At 47.5% G+C, this 9,839-nt stretch overlaps 1 protein-coding gene across 3 annotated transcripts in view; it reads right to left on the reverse strand.

The window, feature by feature from the left end:
- The window catches only part of zbtb41 (zinc finger and BTB domain containing 41), a 43,600-nt gene extending 41,984 nt beyond the window's left edge, over window positions 1–1,616 (reverse strand). Inside the window, exon 1 of one of the 3 annotated variants that reach the window (XM_041208366.1) lies at window positions 1,577–1,616. The gene's annotated coding sequence lies outside the window, so the exon portion shown is untranslated. Of the gene's footprint in view, window positions 1–1,079; window positions 1,232–1,350; window positions 1,372–1,576 lie in introns of those variants that run through there. The other 2 variants (XM_041208367.1, XM_041208365.1) reach the window with 2 other exon arrangements.
- Window positions 1,617–9,839: the final 8,223 nt, after the last annotated feature.

The raw sequence follows: 9,839 nt of genomic DNA on the forward strand, positions 1-9,839 counted from the left end.
GTCAGGAGGTGAGTTACTCACCGCAGGATTCCTAGCCTCTGACCTGCTCTTGTAGCCACAGTATTTATATGGCTTGTTCAGTTTAGTTTCTGGTCAATGGTCACCCCAGGATCTTGATACTGGGGGATTTAGCAATGGCAATGAATGTCAAGGGGCAATGGTTAGATTCTCTCTTGACACAACCATTCGTTGCAAAGGGTATTCAAATTCATTTGCTGTCCTGAATAACTGTTTCAAGCAAAACAAGCAATTACTTACATGCCCTTCATTTAGATTGCTTGTTTAGAATGCCAGATTCTAATACTTTAAATAGAAACACTGTTCAATTATTAATGCTTCTTTCTAGCTCTCTGAACATACATTTAGATTTTCATCATTACAGACAGTAAGGGACGACCAAAAAACACATACTGATACACAGGAATCAGACTTGCTCAATTAGTTCAGAACATTAATTAAAATACAGAAGGTAGGAATCAGGAACCAGCCAGAATAATCCATACTGAATTCATAATGAAAGCACAGACACAACAGAAACATTCCTTCTGAAACACATCCCCAAAAATTATGATTGGCAGTTTTGGAACACTAAACATCTCATTGCAAAAGCAGGAGGTAACAGAACTACTTAAAGCAGGCAAACAGAGCAGGCAAGTGGCATGCAGTAAGGAATGAGGTATAAATTGTCAAGGCATGGATGTGGGTTTTAGCAGTTGACAAAAATGGAAATAGTAATGGTGCAGATGTGTCAGAAGTTCATCTCAGGGTCAAACATGGCACCAAGATCGCAAACAATCTGGGTCAGTCTCAGTTGCCAGGGAGGGCTTAGAATCAGTAGCTCTCTTACAATCTCTCAGTTTAGCAACGCAAACCCGCAAGTAGTTCAAAATTGGATTATGACTTCGCTACACTGCGACCACCAGAGAGTCAGAACGTTCAATCCATCAGTTTGGGCTGGATTCATATCACGGTCGGAGACTAAGAGCGAGTTGCCAACCCACTGAGACACAACAAATCCCAAGCGCAACACTCTGCCACTCCCCTCCCCTCTGAAGCATCAGAAAACATGGCACCATCACCTTCTGCTGATATCAAAACTCTTGTCTTGTCAAGTCATTGCGTCGGGAAGAGCCAGCCCATAGGTGAGAGACTGCTGTGCAATTTGTCACACTAAATCCGAGGGGGACACTCTAACTGAGCCCGCTCTGCTTTGCAGACTGACCCCCCCTGGAGCTGGGGCAGGGACCACAGCGCCAAGGAGACCCCCAAATGGGAGGGGAGGGGGGGGGGGGGGAGGGGGAGTACGGAAGGACCATAACCCCGTCCGGGCCCCGCCTTCCATCTACCTACCGGATGAGAGCTCCGGAATCAGTAAGGAAGCGGCCCAACAGGGCCCTGGATCCCGGATCCCGGATCCCGGATCCCGGAGTCCGGAGTCCGGAGTCCGTGTCCCCGGCGACCTGAACCCCGCTTTCCGCCGCTCGCCTCGCTGCAACAATCCCCGATCCCATTGGCTGGTGTGTCAAGCCCGAGCCCCACCGTTCACACTCCCCTTTTACTGCTTTTATTTTCAAACCTTTGTTTCCGCTCGCGGCCAAAACCAGCAGAACGCCGGGTACCCGCACATGCGCGGCCGGCGGCCGGATTCCCGCACATGCGCGGCCGGCATCCGGCGACTTGCGCCTGTCAGTGTGGTATGTAGACTGTGCCAGTGGAAGAACCTCAGGTTAAGCCGAGACAGCTTCGCAGCTGCGTTACTCCTGAAATTGCAGAAACTTCTCGATTCGTGCATTGGCAGCACCTATAGAATGGTTACGTGACAGAGGGTGACCATTCGGACCATCGTGTCCATGCCAGCTCTTTGCAAAAGCAACAGACACAGTCCCACTCCCTTGCCACTTCCACCCGTAGCTCTGCATATTTTTTCCCTTTAGATCCAATTCCCTCTTGAAAACCGCGATTGAATCTACCTCCACCACACTCTCAGGCAGTGCATTCTAGATCCTAACCTCTCACTACATAAATTCCTGTAAAATGTCGTTTCCTCTTGTTGCCTTTGGTTGTCTTGCCAATCATCTTAAATCAATGCCCTCTGGTTCTCAACACTTCGAGAAATGGGAATGGTTTCTTCCCATTAACTCTGTCAAGAAACCACCCCCCCACCACCCCGTCATGATTTTCAACATGATGAACACTTGGTATATTGAAGCCCATGCGCTTGAGGGGACACCAAAGCAAAATACTGTATATGCTGAAAATCAGATATAAATGCTGGAAATACTCAGCAGATCAGGTAGCATCTGTGGAGAGAGAAACAGAGTTAACATTTCAGATCCGTGATCTTTCATCAGAACTGGGAAAAATTAGTAATGTGTCATGCCCGGTGAAGGCATGCCATATTCATAACTTTACACATGGACTGAGTTCATATGGAAGCTTCTGGAACTACCTTTGTCTAAAAATGGGCATTGATTAACTGTTAAGATGGCTACCAAGAGGTCAAAAAACCTTTGCTTATTCAACACAGACTAACAGGCTTCTGGAAAGTTCTGAATTGAATACCCATGGGGACACGGGGGGAGGGAGGTTTCCCCCTGGACTGGACATACCAAGATGAATGTTATCTGTGGAATTAACACCTGCCATTATTTGAAGCTTACTCAAACACTGAGTGAATGGACACATAAATTTTACGTCTCTATAGCCTTTCAGCTTTAAGCCATTCGGAGTTGACAATGGATGTTGACCACGTGACCAAAACTGGCTTCTGATACCAAGATCCATGATTATCACAAGACCCAAAAGAGACCCAGGCAGCTTACAAAGAACAGTGACAAGACAACTGCTGCACAGAAAGGCTGTGTCATCTTTGCCTTTTAAGAACCATCAATCATTAGCCAGTCTGAGAACAAGGCTCTGAAACTAGCCACACATTATCAAGTAGTCAAAGCACATTACCTGTTCCAGTTTCAAAGTTCACCTGAAAACCAACCTCCTAAACATTAGAATACAAGAAACCTTATGCTTTACAAAACCCGCACTTCAACTTTAAATCATCAAATCCATTCAAGAATCCATTGGCCTGCCACATGGGAGAATGGAAATCATAAATGAGAGACATAATTAACTGTAACCTGTAAAACGGCCCTACCCTAACTGTGTTCAATCTTTGTGTGTGTGTGTCCATGCATGAGTCTGAATTATCACTAAGTCACACACTCAGAGTTAGTGTGTGAGAATAAATCATCTTTATTTTAAACTTACAAAAGATTGCCGCTGAATTATTTAATTGGAATACACACACCAAGGGTGTTTGAGGGGAACTTTCTCAGGTTTACCATTGTCCCTTTCTTTCTATGTGCAGCATCCAAGCATGGGATCGAGAGTTGAGGTTGCCAGGAATTAAAATATGTTCGCAGCACAAAATCAAAACTAGAAAATAAAAACAGAAAATGTTGGAAACATAATGCAGATCAAGGCAGCATCTATTGTGACAAGAAACAATCAATGGGTGAGATTTTAACTCTTTCAAAATCTGTAGAGAGTGAATAATTGGACAACGTTTCAGGTCAATGGCATTTCAACAGAATTGGAAAATGTTGGAGGTTAACACATTGTAAGAAAATGCAAAGTCAGAGAATGACAGATGGTACCTAACTTATAGTGTGTTTTCAGCATTTTCTATTTTTATTTCAGATCTAATGTCTGCAATATTTTGCTTTTGTTTTTGCCCTTTTTTAAATATTCATTCATGGGAAGTGGTGGTGAGTAGCCTTCTTGAACTGCTGCAGTCCATCTGTTGTAGGTATGCCCACACAATGTTGTTAGGAAGGAAGTTTCATGATTTTGACCCAGTGACAGTGAAAGAACAGAGATATAGTTCCAAGTCAGGAGATTTGTGTCTTGATGGGGAACTTGCAGGTAGGTGGTGTTCCCATGCATCTGAGATCATGGGTTTGGATGGTGCAGTCAAAGGAGCCTTGACAAGTACTACAATGCATCTTGTAGTTGGTACATACTGCTGCCACTATGCATCGGTGGTGGAGAAAGTGAAAGTTTAAGGTGGTGGTGTGCCAATCAAGTGGGCTGCTTAACATGGATGGTCTTGAGCTTCTTGAGTGTTGTTGGAACCATAGTCATCCAGGCAAGTGGAGAGTATTCCATCATACTCCTGACTTGTGCCTTTAAGACAGTGGACAGGCTTTAGGGCCTCAGGAGGTGAGTTACTAACTGCAGAATTCCCAGCCTCAGACCTGCTCTTGAAGCCACAGTATTTATATCACTGGTGCAGTTAAATTTCTGGTCAATAATAACTCCCAGGATGTTGCTGGTGGGGGATTCAATGATGGTAATACCATTGAATGTCAAGGGTAGATGGTTAGATTCTCTGTTGTTTGAGATGGCCATTGCCTGGCACTCAGGTGACACTAATGTTGTCCAGGTCTTGCTGCATATGGGTATGGATTCCTTCATTATCTGAGGAGTTCTGAATGTAATTGAACACTGCAATCATCAGCAAACATTCCCACTTTACACCTTACTTTGGAGGGAAGGCCGTTGATGAACGTGCAGAATGTCCAAGACACTATCTGGAGGATCTCCTGCAGCACTATCCTGGGGCTGAGATGATTGGCTTCCAACAATCACAACCATTTTCCTTGGTGCTCATTGTGACTCCAACCATGGAGAGACTTCCCCTGATTCCCATTGACTTCAGTTTTGCTGGGGCTCCTTGTTGCCATTTTTAAACCTTTGCATTTAAAATGTTTTAAAAAAAAGCCTAACTTACTTAAATCCTAATGACAGGCCTGTGCACAGACAATTTATATCCAAAGAGCTTATGTACAAAAAAAATTAAAACTTCAAATCTGGATTTTCTGGGTTGAAGCTTAAAACTGGTATTTCTTAAAGTTCTATGTGCACTTCCTGTCGGTGGCAAACTTTGAAACTGCACTGTGCAGCGATGAGGCAAGAGTCTGTTAGGGATCAAGGCAGGAGAATAGCCACTGGGCAGAATCGTTCAAAAGTTGCACAAAGTACAGTAGTGGGCAGGAAAAAGGATGTTTTACCGCCCCCCCCGGCCGCAATGGCAGGTTTTTGCGCCGTATTGTCCCATTCATGGTGTGTCCCGCCTCATTAATAATGCATTCACGCCAGATCGCTGGTGAGTGGGCTTGGATTTGCCTGCCCCACCTTGACCTCAGTGCTTCCTCGCTCTGGGCGCCATATTTAAAGTGCACAAGAAAACAGCCTACTACTTGTCTCCAGACCAGGACTGCTCCAGGCGACAGATGGCCCAAAAAGCAAAGACGATGGCACGCACCAACTTTAGCGATGCCTCTCTGGAGTGCTTGCTGGACACAGTGGAAGGCTGCTGCAAGGTACTTTACCCCCTCTCTGGCCATAGGTGTCCACCAGAGTCACCAATCCAGCCTGAGAGGTGGTGGCGGTCAGTGACAGTGGAGCACATAGGCGGTCAGCCACCCAGTGCAGAAGAGGATGAATGCTCTCATCCATTCAACCAGGGTAAGTCATTCACCTCATCACTCTCAACTCACATACTCACAAACACAGGGATCTCACACCTCAAGGGACAACACCACTAACTCTCACACACACCCTCACATCTGCATCAGGCTCATATCCTCTAGAGTTTTCGGCCTTATCCCATCCATGGCTCCACTCATCACACAAACATTCTATGCAGTTCCATGTGTCCTGCTCACACTCACTCTCTCCCATCTGTTTTCATGCAGGAGAAGCCTGGCTCAGAACAGCAGGGAGAGGTCCCAGACAGGGGTGGAGTGGCCCACCTTAGGCCCCTCACCCACTTTGAGGAGCGTGCTATCACACTGACAGGTGAGGATGTGGACAGTGCCTGTGGTGATGGTGAGGTTGGCAGTGAGCACCACATCATCCCTCTATCAATGCAACTGTGAATGCTCTCTCTCCTGCTTTTGACTCTGCTGCCATGCACTAATCATCTTCTGTTTGGTTCACGGGGAGCTCTGCCAAGTAACCCTCAGCCAGCCAGTCCCTCAGCTCCGCCCAGGTCTTCACCTCTAGCCAAGAGGTCCTCAGCTCCATCCAGGTCCTTATCTCCAGCCAAGAGGACACTCCTCCATTAAAGAGCTGGAAATAAGCAGCCTGGAAGACCCGTCACAGCGTTTACCCACACCTTCCACCAGCACAGAGACACACACACCTCGGTTGGACCTAGATCTAGTGCAGGCTTGGGTTCACAATCTAGTGGTCGCTGCATAGACATGTATCCGCAGAAGGAGGAGGCAGGTTCAGTCAAGCTCCCCAGCATTCGGAGGACTACTGAAGAAGAAGCATCTGTCAGATGATGAGCCTCTGGATTCCGCCTTCCAACTCATTGTGGAGAGTCAGCAGAAGGCAGAGGAAAATTATGCAGGGCTGTTGGAAGTCTGCAACAGAGTGGCACGCAAGTCAGAGTAGTGTACCTGTCTGTTCTCTGAAGTGGTGCCAACATGTGTGCATATGGAGGTCTCCACGGGAAGGATGGCAGATGCCATAGAGAATCTGGTCCAGCAGAACGCAGAGATTCGAGCAGACCTGCACTCCATTGCAGTAGCCATGGGTAAGTTGCTGCAGTAGCAACACGAGAGGGAAATGGGGCATCTCGATGAACCTCCAATTGTTCCTTCCCCTCAAGGAATCAGGTGTGTTCTCAGGCACCCAAAGGGAGGAGGAGTGGCAGCCGGACACCCCTGAGTTATCCACTCAGGGATCTCAGAGGCTGTCTGCTCCCTCTGAGTCCCCTTTGCCTGTGACCCCCTCAACCTCATCCATTGTCACTTCAGCTGGCCCACAGGAGGACAGTCAAAGCTAGCCAGGGTCCTCAAGGCCTCAGCTCTCCAGAGGGCGCACGCTGAAGTCATTAGAGGCAACAGGGCCACCCATTGCACATCCTGTCTCCACTCCTGCTGCGGATGTCAGAGCATCACCTAGAAGAAATGGTAGGCCTAGAAAAGTTAAGCATTTCTGATTATAGGTGAATACATTTTGTCATTTTATTCAGTGAAAATTAATATATTTTCAGATTATAATGTGTAATGTTGTCTTTCAGCTTCGTTGACAGACAGTGTGAGTCCTCCCTGCCACCCTCCCACCCACACCTCACCTTCCACCCCCACCCACCTCCAGCCCCCATCCCACTAGCAGTTCAGCTGCACACAGCCAGACCATAAGTGATTCTGGGGGGAGAAGTTTGTGTGTGGCAGGGTCTTTTGGAGCCTCATGTGAGCACTCTCCCATGCACACAGAGCCTTCATCCATCACACTCATCTCACTGTCCTGAACATTTTTAATGCTGCCTACTGGGTTTCTCTTTCAGTTGCCCATGTGAGCTGCATCTCCGCCAATCCACGTTCTGCACGCCTGTGCAGCACCTGTGCCCATCCAACATGATTTTGATTTTGACAACAATGGTTATGGGCAGATTTTTTCTCAACTCACTGTTGACACCACCACCACCACCACCAACCCCACCCCCCCGCAACATCACCTTCTACTTCCCAACTGTCACCTACCAACTCAAACTCTTTTCTTTTCAGGATGTCCAGGCGAATGTGCACATTCCCTATCTTCCTGAGAATCTCAGCCCAACAACATTGACCTCCCCGACCTCATCCTACCCACCTCCAGATTCCATGTCTGCCTCTGATTCGCCACCAACCACCCTCACTGTCCCTTCTACCACTATCAATGCATCCTCACCCTCCCATCCTTCCAGCTCCCTCTGCCCCTCTCATAATCACCATTCCCTCCTACCACTCCCATCCTCAGTTTGCTCCCCAGGAGGCGATCATCGACTCCACTGACCTCTCCCTGGCACATTCACCTGGACATTCCCCCCCTTACTCCCTCCTCCACTCGGACACCTGCCTCCCCCCAGACTCCTTCCTCCCCCCTGTACTCCATCCTTGAACTCCTTCTCCCCTCTGAACTCCTTTCCTTACACCTTTCTCCCCCCTTACAATTACCTCCGCAGTTGCCGTATTCTCCCCATTACACCCTCCTCCCCCTCCCAACCTCATCCCCCAACACCTTCATCCACCCCTCCCAACCTCACCCCCCGACACATTTGGTCCCCCCACAAACTCACCACACCCTCCTCTGTACACCTTCCTCTTCCAGTCAAACCTAGGCCACCCTTTCGCACCACCACCACCGTCCCCGCAGCACCACACCACCGCCCCCCCCCCCACAAACCCCCTGCCCCCACCACCACCACTGCTGGTATACCTTTTTCTCCCACTCACAGCTGGATCTTTCTCTCCCCGCCCACCTCACCAATCATCCATAGCAACCCGTGGTGAAGACATTGATGTTCCAGAGCAGGCCCAAAGCCTCACCGGAGATCTCCCACTTTCTGTGAGCTGCTTTGCAGTATTGCCATGTCCATCAGAATCCAATCAGCATGCAACACATATGTTCCTCCAGGGTCCAATAGCTGTAAGGCTCCAGCATCTTCTGCCCTTTGGATGTTTGCCATCAGAACAAGGCCCTAACAGTAAGTCCCAACTCCTGCACGTCACACTTGTACAGACGTATTCTGGGCAGCGTTTTTTCCCGTTGGTGTAACAGTAAATCTGGTGTGGGGGATGATTACGGTCAGGTCTTACTTAACGGGATGTAAAGTGGCTTCACACCGGCATCCAGTGGGATTGCAGTCCCGCTATGGTGTACTGCATCGGATGATCTCGCTGTGATTTCATGCCAGTGTGAAACCGATTTTTGGCCTTCTCGCCATATTGACCCCACCCCGCTCGCCATGATGCCTGGCAGCTATTGGGGCCAGAATATTCTGGCCACTGACTCCTTTGTCTTCCTATCTGATACTTAACTAGACATTTTGCAAATTTGGTGTCATATTTGTCCCCACACATCAGACTTCTAACTACACATCCCCAACAATAAGACTGGCTATTTCCACCTCTGTAGAAACATCACCTGACCATGCCTGACTCAGCTCCTCTGCTGCTGAAACGCTCATCCATGTCTTTGTTATCTCTAGACTTGACATTCCAATGCACTCCTGGCTGGCCTCCCATCTTCCACCTTCCATAAACTGGAGTTCATCCAAAACTCAGCTGCCCATATCCTATGTCATACCAAGTCCCGTTCACTCATCACCACTGTGCTCATCGACTTACATTAACCTCCAGTTAAGCATTGCCTTGTATTAAAAGTTCTCATCCTTGGTTTAAAATCCATCCCCGTGCTCAGCCCTTCCTTACTTTATAAACTTCCCTCGACCTAAAATCCTCTGAGGTATTTGCATTCCTCCAGTTTTGACTTTCTGTGTGCACACAGTTTTAATTGCTGCACCATTGGTAGCCATGACTTCAACTGCCTAGGTCCTAAGCTCTGGAATACCTTCCCTAAACCTCTAAGGCTGTCTACCATTCTTTTCTCCTTTATGATGTCCTTAAAACCTACCTCTTTGACCAAGTTTTTGGTCATCTTCCCTCATATCTCCTTATGTGGTTTGCTGTCAAATTCTGTTTCATAAAAGTCCTCTGATAGCCTTGGGGAAGTTTTAAAGTTGTTGTATAAATGCAAGCCGTTGTTGTGTGTCAGGCCAAACATTTTGAATGGGAAAAGGTGAAATGAAACAATAGGAAGCCAACAAGGAACAAGTAAAAGTGCAATGCAAAAATAAAAACAAAATAGGAGCAGATTTGAAATTATTTCCCATAATTGTGCACCAATAGGCTTGTGCTTTAATCCAGTTTTTAAAGGTTCACAGTATTGACATCATGCAAACAAAGAGACTCAATGGAATTCCCAGGCTATCCAGAGCATGTTTC

Source organism: Carcharodon carcharias, chromosome 16 (genome assembly GCF_017639515.1).
Source record: "Carcharodon carcharias isolate sCarCar2 chromosome 16, sCarCar2.pri, whole genome shotgun sequence".
Taxonomy (NCBI): domain Eukaryota; kingdom Metazoa; phylum Chordata; class Chondrichthyes; order Lamniformes; family Lamnidae; genus Carcharodon; species Carcharodon carcharias.